Here is a 14,775-nt window from a genome sequence, read left to right as displayed (position 1 = left end):
CACAGCTCCTACAGGTGTCTTGGTTCTGTGCTTCTCCCCTATGTACCAGCAGGGCTGGATGGCCTTTTCTTACTGTGCTGTGGGGAGCACTGCAGGTCCTGGGTACTAAGGGGCTGAAGAAACTCTCAAGCACTAATTTTTTAAAATAATTTTTATCGATGATTGGGAGAAAACATACAATCCCTGCTGCTAAGATTGGTGGGTGACAAAATACTGGCAGAGTGGTAATTACTGATGAGGAGAGGGCAGTGATACAGAGCGATCTGGCTCATTCGGCAAGTTGGACCCATTCAAAGAAAACAAGTTTGACCAGAGCCAAATGCAAGGTCTTATACCTAGCAACAAGGCATGCCAGCCACACCTACAGAATAGGGAAGTGTATCCAGGAAAGCAGTGACTCTGAAAAGGATTTAGGGACCATAGTGGAGAAGCCACTCAACATGAGCTCTCAGTGTGATGCTGCGATGAACAGGGCTAAAGCCATCATTAGATGTGCGAGCAGAGCCGTGAGTAGCATAGGGAGGTAACACAGCATCAGTGAGACTGATATTGGAATACGGCATCCGGTTTGGGTGTCCACATTTGTAAAAGATGTTGAGAAACAGGAGCTGGGGCAGTAGAGCCACCAAAAGTTCTAAGGGCTGGAGAAAAATGCCCTCTAGTGAGCTATTGAAAGATCTCAACCTGTTTAGCGTATCAAAAGAAGATTGAAAGGTGACTTCATTGAAGTGTTGAAGTGCCTTAATGGAGAGAAAATATTGGGTATCAAAGGGGCCTTTAATCTATCAGAGAAAGGCATAACAAGACCCAATGGCTGGAGGGTGAAAAGAGACCAATTCATATTACAAGTAGCTATTGTGCTATACAGGAAGCCTGTGATATGCAGGGGATTAGAATAGATGCTCTAAAGGTCTCTTCTGGCCATAAAGTCTATGAACTTTGGAAAAACTGAGTGTAGCATTGGGAGCAGCCTCTGATGTTTTACTGTCTAGACGGCTTGCTTCCTGGAGTGAACACTGATTGAGTGGGGTGATCCACAGGGAGTAGCTCAAACCTTGAAAGTGTCTGGCCAGCGGCAGGACATTAGCACTTTAGGGGAGGGGTGGGTGTGGCCATGACATCACAAAGGCCTTTTGCAGGACCTCAGCCTATTGGTCAAAGGTGGTGGGGAGGTGGTCACCTCACAGAGAGATGCTGACAGGCAGGACAGGGGCACAGGGCTAGGGAAACCTTGGAGACCCCTGTGGATTTCCTTCAGCAAGTCTCCTTCTCGAGGTCTCTCTTTGAAGACTTAGAGAGTATTAGGGTTCACGTACATGAGCGTGAGGAGGAACCTCTTTCGAGTTTTCTCCTTTCCTTTTACTGACTTTACTAGAAAACAGACGTTTCCGTTTAGAAGGTAAGAGCCTCCGAGAGGTTTGGAACCTGCTCAGTCTGATGTATCTGGATCCAGCTGAATTCTATGCATGGAAAAAACTCGTTTAAGGTGGCAGAATTTTATTCCCCACCTGGTATTTTATCCCATAGAATCATTGGGGCCATTAGGGTTTGTCCTTTTTGTTTTACCTTTTCCTCCATCCCTCCTAGCTTTCTCTTCATCTCTTACTTCTTTTGTCCTTTCCCCTGTTCCCCTCCCACCACCCGGAGAGGTGTGTGTGTGTGTTGCGGGGGGTGCTCTGCATCTCCCATTGTGGGAGGTCCATCCAAAAATGTGGGGCTGATATAGTGCTCGGACAGTGATCCCCACCGGTGACTCGGGCCATCCTTTGGGCTCTCTGATAAGAACATAAGAACGGCCATACCGGGTCAGACAAAAGGTCCATCTAGCCCAGTATCTGTGTACCGACAGTGGCCAATGCCAGGTGCCCCAGCGGGAGTGAACCTAACAGGCAATGATCAAGTGATCTCTCTCCTGCCATCCATCTCCATCCTCTGACAAACAGAGGCTAGGGACACCATTCCTTACCCATCCTGGCTAATAGCCATTTATGGACTTAACCACCATGAATTTATCCAGTTCTCTTTTAAACACTGTTATAGTCCTAGCCTTCACGACCTCCTCAGGTAAGGAGTTCCACAAGTTGACTGTGCGCTGCGTGAAGAAGAACTTCCTTTTATTTGTTTTAAACCTGCTGCCTATTAATTTCATTTGATGACCCCTAGTTCTTGTATTATGGGAATAAGTAAATAACATTTCCTTATCCACTTTCTCCACACCACTCATGATTTTACATACCTCTATCATATCCCGCCTTAGTCTCCTCTTTTCCAAGCTGAAGAGTCCTAGCCTGTTTAATCTTTCCTTATATGGGACCCTCTCCAAACCCCTAATCATTTTAGTTGCCCTTTTCTGAACCTTTTCTAGTGCCAGTATATCTTTTTTGAGATGAGGAGACCACATCTGTACACAGTATTCGAGATGTGGGCGTACCGTGGATTTATATAAGGGCAATAATATGTTCTCAGTCTTATTCTCTATCCCCTTTTCAATGATTCCTAACATCCTGTTTGCTTTTTTGACCACCTCTGCACACTGCGTGGATATTTTCTGAGAACTGTCCACGATGACTCCAAGATCTTTTTCCTGACTCATTGTAGCTAAATTAGCCCCCATCATATTGTATGTATAGTTGGGGTTATTTTTTCCAATGTGCATTACTTTACATTTATCCACACGATGAGAACCCTCAGCCTTCTGCCCCTCAGTCTCTACCCTGATTGGCTGAGCAGGGGGTTATTGATAGGAAGGAGACTCAGGTCCTTGTTATTCTCTTTTAAGACCAAGTAAATAAGTCATAACCATTCCTATGGTTGATGAATTTTGCTGCTTCTCTGCATTAATTGTCTCTGAGCAGTTCATGAACTGTTGTTGGTCTGGAGCTCATTTGAGAGCACTTTGTTCAGGTAATTCAATGTATGAAATTCAAGAGCCAATGGTTAGTTTGAAAGTCAGGGCTCTTGGGTCCTATTCCCAACTCTGCCACTGACTAGCTGTGTGATGACCTAAGACAAGTCAATTCTCCTTTCTCAGCCTTAGCTTCTCCCCCTTTCAAGTAGGGATAACAATCCTCTCCTACCTACCTCATGGTGGGTGGAGAATGGGAATCCATTGGAGAGTGTCACTAGGAGCAGTGCATAATATGAGGTGTCCTATCCTGTTTACTCAGATCAGATTATGACATAATAGAATAGCTGAAGTATTCTATTTTATTTGTATTTTATTATTTTGAAATTGTTAAGTGCAGCAGGCTCCGGGAAGGTGTGTAAGGATGTCATTGCCGGGTGTCTAAGGTACAGCAGGGGCTGTGCCTCTGAGGCCACGAGGAACTCCCGCACGCTCCCTGCTGCAGGTACTGCTCTGGCAAACTGTAAATGGGGAGCTAGTGGAAGGGGAAATGGAGCCCCCTTGCACTCACTAAAAGGGAAAGTGTTGGATTCTCCATCTCTTGATGTTATTTAGTGAAGACTAGATGCCTTTCTGGAATGTGTTTGCCCCAAAAGTAGCTATTGTGCAATACAGGAAGGCTGTGATATGCAGGGGGTTAGAATAGATGCTCTAAAGGTTTCTTCTGGCCATAAAGTCTACTACTTATGGAAAAACTGAATGTAGCATTGGGATGTTTTACTATGTAGCTGGCTTGCTTCCTAGAGTAAACACTGATTGAGTGGGGTGATCCACAGGGAGTAGCTCAAACCTTGAAAGTGTCTGGCCAGTGGCAGGACATTAGCACTTCAGGGGAGGAGTGGATGTGGCAGTGACATCACAAAGGCCTTTTGCAGGACCTCCGCCTATTGGTCAAAGATGGTGGGAGGTGGTCACCTCACAGAGAGATGCTGACAGGCAGGACAGGGGCACAGGGCTAGGGAAACCTTGGAGACCCCTGTGGATTTCCTTCAGCAAGTCTCCTTCTCGAGGTCTCTCTTTGAAGACTTAGAGAGTATTAGGGTTCACGTACATGAGCGTGAGAAGGAACCTCTTTCGAGTTTTCTCCTTTCCTTTTACTGACTTTACTAGAAAACAGACGTCCCTGTTTAGAAGGTAAGAGCCTCCGAGAGGTTTGGAACCTGCTCAGTCTAATGCATCTGGTGCCAACTGAATTCTACGCATGGAAAACACTAGTTTAAGGTGGCAGAATTGTATTCAATAGATGAAATTCAAGACGTGATGGTTAGTTTGAAAGTCAGGACTCTTGGGTCCTATTCCCAACTCTGCCACTGACTGGCTGTGTGATGACCTAAGACAAGTCAATTCTTTCTCAGCGTTAGCTGCTCCTTCTTTCAAGTAGGGATAACAATCCGCTCCTACCTACCTCCCCATGGGTGGAGGATGGGGATCCATTGGAGAGTGTCACTAGGAGCAGTGCATAATACGAGGTGTCCTATCATGTTTATTCAGATCAGATTATGACATAATAGAATAGCTGAAATATTCAATTTTATTTGTATTTTATTATTTTGAAATGGTTAAGAGCAGCAACTACTTAGCTCAGACTGAAGCATCTTATCTAATTTTTGAGATCTAAGTGTCTCTTCTTTGTGTGCGATGAGACAGTTTAGCACACTGTGACAAACAGGAGATGCTTTTGTTTTGCAACAAAATATTTTTGCAAAGAATTTTCATCCCACTTGTTATGATTTCAAGAAACAAAGTGGTTTAGGCTGAATGGGATTTTCTGACAGAAATGGTTGCAATGACATTTCCCTACCATCTTGATTCCTGCCTCCGGGAGGTTTGTTGTCTGTTAGAACAGAAGTCAGGAATGGTGGCTTCTCTTTCTGGCTCTGGTACCGCCTTGCCGTGTAGGCCCTTGGGTAGGTCACTTCCCTTCTCTGTACCTCAGGCTCCCCATCTGTCCAACGGGAACAGGAACAATTCTCGAACTCTGGGCAGTTGTGAGCCTGGGTGAGATAAGGGGCATAAAAGCCCTTTGTGAAGGAGAAAGAGGAGTTTCACAGTGTTTAGCACCAGGAAATTCTAATCTTTGCTAAAATGTCTAGTCTGCGGAAACAAGAAATGGTTGTCTTTTTAAAAGTCCATTCACGGATGTGAGTCCCACTCTTTTAGGTTCCTGGGGTTCTTTGCCAGCAGGAGAGAAGAGGTGCCTGCCTCCATTTTTATGGCCTTAACAAACCAGGTGCTGAACCCCAGTTCTCGTCTGAGATCCCCAAAAAAGAACATCTTCCCATCCATTAAAAGACAAGACCTATCTTTAGAAGGGGAACAAAGAGAACCTTGGGACTTACAGACTAGCTAGCCTCACTTCCATACCTGGAAAGATACTGGAACACATTATTAAACCATCAGTTTGTCAGCACCTACAGGATAATTTGGTTCTTAGGACTAGTGAGCATGGATTTGTCAAGAACAAATCCTTCCACACCAATCCTATTTCCTCCTTTGAAGGGTTACGGGCCTAGTGGAGGTGGGTAAACAGTAGACGTGATCTATCTTGGTGTTAATAAGGCTTTTGACACAGTCCCATAGGACATTCTCACAAGCAAACTAGGGAAATGCACATTCCCTCTCAAAGGCAGGGGGACCGGACATGAGGGCCTGGTTGTACTAGAACCAATGACAATAACAATAGTGACAGTGACTTCAGTGGGGCATGAAGCCCGGACCCAGATAAATCCCTCCCTTGGACAAATACCCTATAACAAAATAGATGTCTTCCTACTCCGTCTAGGTGCTGGGTTGTGTGCGGTGGCGATGCTCAGGACCTCTACTATCGGGCTAGTGGAAAGCTGTCAAGGAGGAACTCTGAGGAGTCCAATGGATGAATGGTGATCTCCATGGAAGAGAAGCCCTCTGGAGATGGAGCAGCAGGATAAGGTAGGTGTTGAAGGTCTTCTCCGGTGTCTTCGGGATGGGTGTCACTCTCGTCGATATGGTCGGATGCACGATGAGACCTGTACCGCGCACAGGCTGCCGCTCAGATGGAAAGCAGCTTCATTCACACAGGAGTCAGTCCTTTTAGATGTCAAGGCAGGAAAAAATGGACTGTTCCAAAATGGCAATGCCAAACAAGTCTGAGGTAAATCTGAGGTAATAGACCCTTCAGGGATTTGGGCGGGAAAACAGATGGAATGTCTGGAGTCCAAAGGTGGGAAAATCCAGTTCTAACCAGTTGGGGCTAGTTCTGAGTCAGTGCCCCTAAGGTAAACAAGGATTGAATCCTGAAGTCACATGTCACAGACTCCATTTTGTATTTCTTACTTTTAGTTATCCCAGCACTGAGTCAGTTGTTTCCCCTCCCCAGGCCTGTTTCTCATCAGTATGGTTGGGGTCAAGTCCCTACTACCCAAGGGGGTTGGGAGGCTCCAAAGAGGTGTGCAAAGTGCTGGGATGTCAGGAGCTGGGAGGCACTGTCACCCCCGCACTAGGGCAGTGTTCTGCACCCCCTGCTGCTGGCTCAGTTTCCCCATCCCTTGGCAATAAGACAGACTCTTGCTTTCACAGCCAGTCGATCGCCCAGTGTCATCACCCTGCCTACTGGCTGGGCAGGGTAATTCCTCAGGTCACCACCCTCTCCAGCCTGCCTTAGTCTTGGAGAGGGAGGAGGAGGGCAAGGGACAGCTGGCAACCCTGAACATTCACCCTCCATCGCTCCATCACTTAGAGCAAGTGAGTGGCATTAGGGTTCCTCAGTGGCTTTCCCTGTCTGTCTGGGGAGAGGCAGAAAGAGGGGGAGAGAATCTCTTCCAAAGGAGATTCGATTTGAAAGCTGTCCCCAGGACCCCCTCACTCTCAGACCGGGGAGGGGCTTCTCCAGAGCCATCTCCGGTGTGTTTAGAAATGTCCCAACAATGGGGATCCCAGCCCTTCCCTTGTGAGAGACTGTTCGCCAGGCTGAGAGTCTCTGAGCTGGGCCAGACCCTGTGAGCTGCCGAGCATGGAAGTCAATGGGAAACGAGGGGGCCCTGGGCTTGCTATGCCTAGGGACTTTGACGTGGGGAATAGTTTGCCAGGAGAAGTCCAGACTCCTGGGTTCTGTTCCTTCTCTAGCCTGGGAGCGGGGAGTGTGGCCTGGGATGGCAGGAGGGAGCTGCTTGTCCAAAGTGACCAATGGTCTTTGTGACTGACCCCAGTGCTCAAAAAGGATGAGACTCCCCAGTTATTGCAGCACCAGGGATGATGAAGGGGAATGTTGGGAGCAGATCATCCAATGAACCCCTGCCCATGTGTGTAGCTTGCACTGCCTGCACCCCTGTGGGGGGAGGAGGAGCTGCTCTGGCTGGGGCAGGGATGGGGAGGGAACAAAAAGGCCCGTTAGTGAGAGGCTGCCTTGATCCCAGACTCACGCCTGCTCCTTGCTCAGTTCCAGGATGTCCAGGCTCCTGAGGATGTTCAGGAAGAAGGCTCTGAAGGTGGCCCCAGAGCCTGAGGGAAGCAGCTGCCATCTTCCCCTGGAGCTCCCGGCCAGGCCAGGAGGTGGAAGTGCCCAGCCTTTTGGCAAGAGGAAACCCGCTCCTGGCGCAGGGGCTGAGGTGGGAGAGGAACCAGCCAGGCCGAAATGGAGCTGGCCCAGGATGCAACTGGGCAGGCAGGACCCAGCCCAGGAGGGGAGCTGGACAGGGTGGCTCTGGGGCTTGTTGTGTGCATAGCTCTGGTCCCAGGAGCCCAGACCTGATTCCAGCAGGAGGCATCGCCCTGCCCGGTCACTGAGGACCTTCCAGCCTCCCCAGGGCAGGAGGTGGAGGATCCCTATCCCAGCACCAGCAGCTCGGCCTGCTCCTCATGGGAGAGCAGCAGTGCCTGGGACTCAGGCAGCAGCGAGGCCGATGGGCGCCGCTACTTTGCTCCAGGTGAGGGGTGAGGAGGAGGCTGTGAACACCCTGGCCCAGGCACTCAACCAGTGCTATGGGAGCGAGTCCACAGCCCAAGGAACTGGCCTGAGCCACATGAACCCCACTGACACTAGGTTCTTCCACTTTGGTCCTTGGTGGTCCAATTGCAGGTTGGGGGGACAGGCACCTCCCAGGGAGTCCAGGACAGTGTGTGAGGGGGTGTCTTTGCAATGGGCTTCTGAAGGAGTCGGGGGCTGAAGGCATCATTGAGTGGCGGGAGTGTTTGGCCCAATCTGCCCTAGGTCCCAGGGGTGGGAAGGGGGCACATTGCCCCACCATGTCCCTGTCCTTCCCCCGAGTGGCAGCAGGCGTCACCCTGTCCCTTTCTCTCCCTGGTGCAGGGACAGCCAGGGACTCAGAGGACGAGGAGGAGGAGGAATGGGTGGACATGGCCACAAAGGAGGCTGCTCTCAAGAACATCCGAGAGTAGCTCCAGGGCTGAGAAAAGGTACAAACGTTCTCCAGCTGTGCTGGAGCCGAGTTTGTCCTGCCCCTTCCCAGCATCACGACCCCCTGCAGAGGGTCTTGTCCCCAATGATCCTCCACCCCAATGGGAACCTTTCTCCTCCATGATCTGGGACCCCCAAGCTGGGGGTGTTTGTCACACACCAGCCAGGGTCTCTTTCCCCCTCCCCCCAGGCACTGTCCCAGTTCCTGACCCTGCTTGTGTGGGGGTCGTGAGTGATTTGGACAATGGGTTGGTCACCACTAATCCCCATTCAGGCCTGAGTCCTGCAACTGGTGTGGGTGGGGTAGGGAGTTCCCTGGCTAACTGGCTCTCCATCTCCTAACCCCACTCCTGGTGGATGCAGGATGAGGCCCAGCATCTCATGTTTCAGCACACCATCCACCCCGCGTGTCTCGCTGCACAACAGAGAGGGCAGGACACGCTGGACCCACACTGCTGCAAGGCGGCTGTGATGGAGAGGATTGTGGTGAGTGAGACACGGTGATGGGCAGCTGGAGGGAGGACAGAGACATAGGATGGGCAGGGGTCTCCCCAGGCCAGTGGATGGGATATGGCTGGTGCTGGATGGGTAGCTGAGGGTGGGGATTGCTGGAGCTGAAAATTGGGGAGAAGAAACGAGATAAATTCTGAGATTCGTCACTAATGAGCAGGAATCGGAGAAGCGGGAGGTAGCTGGGGGGTTCCTGCTGGCTGTGTGGGGTGCTGACTGGGTAATCTCCTCACTGGGAGGAGTCAGTGAGGCCCGAATCTACAGACTCCTTTGTTTCCTTTGGGTTTCACAGGAGCTCATTGAGGAGCTGCCTGATAACTCTCCACCCGGCGGCGTCCTCGCTAACTCCTTGATTTCTGTGGGCAACCTCACGTACCAAGATCCTCCCGCCTGGTTCCCCGAACCCTGGTGCTGCTCAGGCCCAGGGCTGGGAGTCACTGTCCCTCCCGCTCCCAAGTCACTTCCCAAGGATGACTCCTCTGGCAGAAGTGATGGGAAGGTTCCCTCTCTCCCTGCTGTGCTGTTCTTTTCACTCCAGTAACATTGCAATGGCTTTGGGGAGAGGCTCACTCCCAGGATCAGATACAGGAAGGGCAGCAGGGTCCAGGGAACAGGCGCTATTCCTGTCCTGCCACTGTCTGTCTGGGAAACCTCGGCCTTGTCATTCTCTGGCTCGATGCCTCAGTTTCCATTCTCGCCAGCCTCTGCCTAGCTCCCTGCAGTTTCACGTCCGCATTGGTGCCAGTCCCACCCCTGCACTGCACAGTCTAATAACGGCTCCTCTCCCTTGCCAGCACCGTGATACCTGCCCTGGAGCCAGAACTGGAGACCCACCTCCTTCGAGCTGCCCTGCATGCCATCTTCACTCTGGGCACGGAGAAGGACACCACCCAAGTCCAGGTAGATCATGCTAAAGTCATGGTTTGAAGAGCCAGCTGTCAACCTGCCACAAATCATTTTTAATTGCCTGCAGTGGGATGTGAATGAGAGAAGCCAGGATATGTGTTTGGAGGTCTCAGCAGTGCTTCCCAGAGACCCCTTGTGACGGGGCGGACTGGCCCCGCACTGGGACTGAGAGAGTTAACCCTTCCCTGCTGACAGAGGAAGCCATGCCCCTGAGGCTCTGCTGGGCATGCTCCAACCGGGAGTCAAACATAAAAGCCTGCAGAACTGCTTAGTTCGGGCTGGCAGCTCAGGAAGAAGGATGCCCTGCAGAAGCTCCAGCCCAGGAGCAGTTGCAAGGAAGGAGGGAGCTGAGGAGCCAGGAAACGGGCCCAGAGACTGGCAGCTGTGGGAATCCCAGGGAGCATCGGGTGCTGAGGATCCTGAAGACTCTGATGCCACAAGAACTGCTACGTTTGGAGGACTGGTAGGAAGTGACCCAGGGAAGGGAAAGGAATGGTATCTCCCACCATTATGAAGGCAGCGTCCTGGGTCGGAGCCCTTTGAAGGCGAGTGGGCCCAGGCTCCCCTACTGGGGGTATCTACCCCCCTCCTTTTGGGGGATGATGTAGTTCACCCACCCCTCTCTCACCCCAAAGGAGGTAGATGAACTCTGGCCGCTGGGCCACGCTATCCCCCAAGGGCAGAAGAATTTAGAGAGATTCTGGCCATTAGGCCACACTGCCTTAGTAACACACTATAGAAACTCCGGCTGCTGGGCCGTGCTACCTGACCGAGGGAAGAGGGTGTAGAGAGACTCTGGCCATTGGGCCATACAGCCTGACTACCGGGGAGGTAGTAAGACCAACGTAGATGTAGGGAGGTGGGGTTAACCTCGCTTTCTCCCTCTTGAATCAAAGGGGTTGATGAGCTACAAAACCCGCCACACCCCTCTTCCCACCCAGTGGTAGGTGTAGCCCCACTTTCCTTAACTCTGACCCATGGCTCTCCCTTGCTTTGGAGATCTGGATAGGATCTTGCCGGACCTCCTGGACACCATGCTGGGGAACCTGCTGGCGGAGTCCCCAGACTCCGACAGGCTCCACTGCATCTTGGAGGTGAGCCCCATGAGGAGGGGCGAGGGGCAATTTTACCTTAACTCTTAGATCCATTTTCCAGTCTATCCTCCTGGCTGGGTCCCAAGTGGCCTGTCCTCGGTCAGGGCAGTGAGTGCAATGCAGTGTCAGGCCCTTCCTCCTTGAAGGTCAGAGGAAGGAGCTGGGACTTCAAGCCAGAGCTTTGCCTGGTTCTGTTGAGCACTAACCACAGGGACCCTGGCTGGCTTGGGGAGTGAGAGTCTGAACCCCTCCTGTGAGATGCAGAAGATGGTCCTCAGGGAAGAGCCACAGGCTCCTTCCTAGAGAAACAGAAGGACCCCAGAGAATCAGCCCTTCTCTCCAACAGACCCTGAGATTCCTGGGGGGATTGTGCTCACACTCAGTCCCTTCACCCAACCAAGGACTTGAGAGCCAAGGAAGGGGGAGGGGTCTGTCTCCTTCCTGGTGAGCTGTTCAGGAATCAGGAGTTCAGGGAGGATGGGACCAGCCCCAACACCGAGTATTGTCCCAATCTAGAGAGACAATGACAAGTTGTGATCTGCAGAATAGAAGCATCGTCCTGGGAGCAACAATCCCCTTCTAAAGCTCTGCAATCAATGAATCAGATATTCCACCCCACACACAATGTCTCAGCCCCCTGGGTTTGGGGTGGGTCTCATTAACACAATACATACACCTGCCCTTTGATCCTGAGCTGCCTCCTTTCCCCACAGCAAATTAACTACTGGATCGTGTCCAGGGTGTCACAGGAGAGAGCCAGGGCCATTAGGAGCAGCACGGCCCTGCTCAGATTCACCATCACCCTTCCTGAGTTTGACCTAAGTGACCTGTGACCCCAGCTTCCTGACTCCAGGCATAGGTGGGCTGGCTTCAACTGGCTGTAGGATCTGCTGCTGCAGGGGCTGTGGGTTAGGAGTGTTCCTCTTGGGGAGGCAGAGGCAGAGCAGGGAATGAGCTTGGCTTGAGTCAAGTTCTTCTTGTCCTGGTTAAGTGGTGACTGGGCTTTTAAGGGGCTCATGCTCCAGGTTCATTCCTTCCTGTCATCCTGGAGCAGCTGGGGAAGCAAGTCTTCCTGGAGGGCCCTGCCCACATCCCTGTTCTCCAGGCTCCCTTGGGAGCAGAGGAAATTAAGGATCTAGCTCTAGCTTCTATCCTCTAGCATCTCCCGCAAAGCGGCTGAGGGGAAAAAGAGAGTCCTGGCCCAGGGGGAACTGGGATCTGACAGGAAAATGCTGATGGAGTCCCCTCTCCCTCTCCCTTCCATTAGAACAGGGGCTGCTAACAGGGAGTTTCGCAAGGGAGTTCTCCAGGTGAAGGAGGAGGTAATACAGCATCTGTGGGGTAAGTGACTGTCTTTAGTGTGTGTTTGTTTGTGTTTGGGGGTTACTTGCTATGTGCTGAGCTTGTGTTTGTCAGTCTGTTTGTTTGTTTGGTTGTTTGAGGGACCGTGTGCTCTGGCTGGCAGTTGGAGGCAGGTTTGAAAGCTCGAAGCCTCTGGTAATTGTCTGAGCCTTAATCAGTGGGCCGGGCATTCACTCAGGCCAGGGCTTTATAAAGCCGCGCACAAGCAACCAGGGGCTGCTAACAGGGAGTTTCGCAAGGGAGTTTAGAAGGAGAGTGGGAAGGGAGCGGGAGTCCCTCGCCAGCCCTAACCCCTTCCCTGTGGTCCCCCTAAAACCTATTAACCGAACCACTTTTCAAGGCTCCCTTCTGTAAACCACCCTTCCATTAACTAGGAGACAATGCAGGCAGAAGCCCAGCAGCAGAGTGGGGGCTATCCAGTTTATTGCGCTGAGTGTTGCATGTATGATTACCTGCCCTGTGGGCGGGTGGCGTATGTGTGCAGTCGGTGCAAGGAGCTCCTGGCCCTCAGAGACCATGTACGGGCTTTGGAGGCCAGGGTGGCGGAACTGGAGGAGCTATAGAGGCAGAGAGGTATGTTGATGAGGCTTTCCGGGACACTGTAGAATTGTCCCACCTCCGCTCAGACAGCTCCTGTGCTGTTGAGGAGGAAGAAGGGCCCAGGGAAGTAGAGCAGTCAATGGGGGCAGAGGGAAACCTTCCCGTAGTCGGGATCCTCCTTCCAGATGGTGCTGGGGTTGCCTCTCGCACTGAGGTTGCCTCTCCAGGGGAGGGAACTCCAGTTTCTAGGAAAAGGCAGGTGTTAGTAATGGGAGATTCGATCATTAGAAACATAGATAGCTGGGTTTGTGATGACCGGGAGAACCATATGGTGACTTGCCTGCCTGGTGCGAAGGTTGCGGATCTCTCGAGGCATCTAGATAGACTTGTGTAGTGCTGGGGAGGAGCCGGTGGTCGTGGTACATGTAGGTACCAATGACATAGGGAAGGGTAGGAGAGATGTCCTGGAAGCCAAATTTAGCCTGCTAGGGAGGAAGAGACTGAAATCCAGGACCTCTATGGTGGCATTCTCAGAAATGCTCCCAGTTCCACGCGCAGGGCCGGGTAGGCAGGCAGAGCTTCAGAGTCTCAATGCGTGGATGAGACGATGGTGTAGAGAGGAGGGGTTCACGTTCATTAGGAACTGGGGAAACTTCTGGGATGGGAGGAGCCTATACAGGAGAGATGGGCTCCACCTAAACCAAAGTGGAACCAGACTGCTGGCACTAAACATTAAAAAGGTTGTAGAGCACTTTTTAAACTAGGAGATGGGGGAAAGCTGACTGCTGCAGAGGAGCATGTGGATCGGACACAGACTTTTCTTAGGGGAGAGTCTGATGAGAGAGAATCTCCAGGTTATAGTCAGGAGCAGAGGACTGAAAAGTATAATGTAAGGGCCGGATCAGATGATAAACAGTCACATAAAAAAGAATCTGGCATATCAGAAAAAGGCAGGCTAATAAACAGGGACAAGTTCTTAAAGTGCTTGTACACAAATGCCAGAAGTCTAAATAATAAGATGGGTGAACTAGAGTGCCTTGTGATAAAGGAGGATATAGATATAATAGGCATCACAGAAACCTGGTGGACTGAGACCAATCAATGGGACACAATCATTCCGGGGTACAAAATATATCGGAAGGACAGAACAGGTCGTGCAGGGGAGGAGTGGCACTATATGTGAAAGAAAGTGTAGATTCAAATGAAGTAAAAATATGGAACATGTGGATTCGCTTAAGAGAGTCTCTATGGATAGAAATTTCATGCTCTAGTAAAAATATAACATTAGGGATCTATTATCGACCACCTGACCAGGACAGTAATAGTGATGATGAAATGCTAAGGGAAATTAGAGAGGGTATCAAAATTAAGAACCCAATAATAGTGGGGGATTTCAATTATCCCCATATTGACTGGGAACATTTCACTTCAGGACGAAATGCAGAGATAAAATTTCTCGATACTTTAAATGACTGCTTCATGGAGCAGCTGGTACGGGAACCCACAAGGGGAGAGGCAACTCTAGATTTAATCCTGAGTGGAGCGCAGGAGCTGGTCCAAGAGGTAACTATAGCAGGACTGCTTGGAAATAGTGACCATAATACAATAGCATTCAACATCCCTGTGGTGGGAAGAACACCTCAACTGCCCAACACTGTGGCATTTAATTTCAAAAGGGGGAACTATACAAAAATGAGGGGGTTAGTTAGACAAAAGTTAAAAGGTACAGTGACTAAAGTGAAATCCCTGCAAGTTGCATGGGCCCTTTTTAAAGACACCATAATAGAGGCCCAACTTCAATGTATACCCCAAATTAAGAAAAACAGTAAAAGAACTAAAAAAGAGCCACCGTGGCTTAACAACCATGTAAAAGAAGCAGTGAGAGATAAAAAGACTTCCTTTAAAAAGTGGAAGTCAAATCCTAGTGAGGCAAATAGAAAGGAGCACAAACACTGCCAACTGAAGTGCAAGAGTGTAATAAGAAAAGCCAAAGAGGAGTTTGAAGAATGGCTAGCCAAAAACTCTAAGGGCTTGGCTACACTTACAATTTGCAGCGCTGGGAGTTA

At 50.7% G+C, this 14,775-nt stretch overlaps 1 long non-coding RNA gene across 2 annotated transcripts; it reads left to right on the top strand.

The window, feature by feature from the left end:
- Nucleotides 1–8,214: 8,214 nt before the first annotated feature.
- On the top strand, nt 8,215–10,807 carry LOC123363562. Of its 2 annotated transcripts, XR_006576809.1 has the most exons (4): nt 8,215–8,296; nt 8,661–8,783; nt 9,602–10,176; nt 10,713–10,807. It is a non-coding gene; the product is annotated as an uncharacterized LOC123363562 (long non-coding RNA). The 2 variants fall into 2 exon arrangements; XR_006576808.1 differs by having other exon boundaries at nt 9,602–10,801.
- The last annotated feature ends 3,968 nt before the right edge of the window (nt 10,808–14,775 follow it).

This window comes from Mauremys mutica, chromosome 2 (genome assembly GCF_020497125.1).
Source record: "Mauremys mutica isolate MM-2020 ecotype Southern chromosome 2, ASM2049712v1, whole genome shotgun sequence".
In the NCBI taxonomy this organism is placed as follows: domain Eukaryota; kingdom Metazoa; phylum Chordata; order Testudines; family Geoemydidae; genus Mauremys; species Mauremys mutica.
This window is presented reverse-complemented; position numbering and strand designations above follow the sequence as displayed.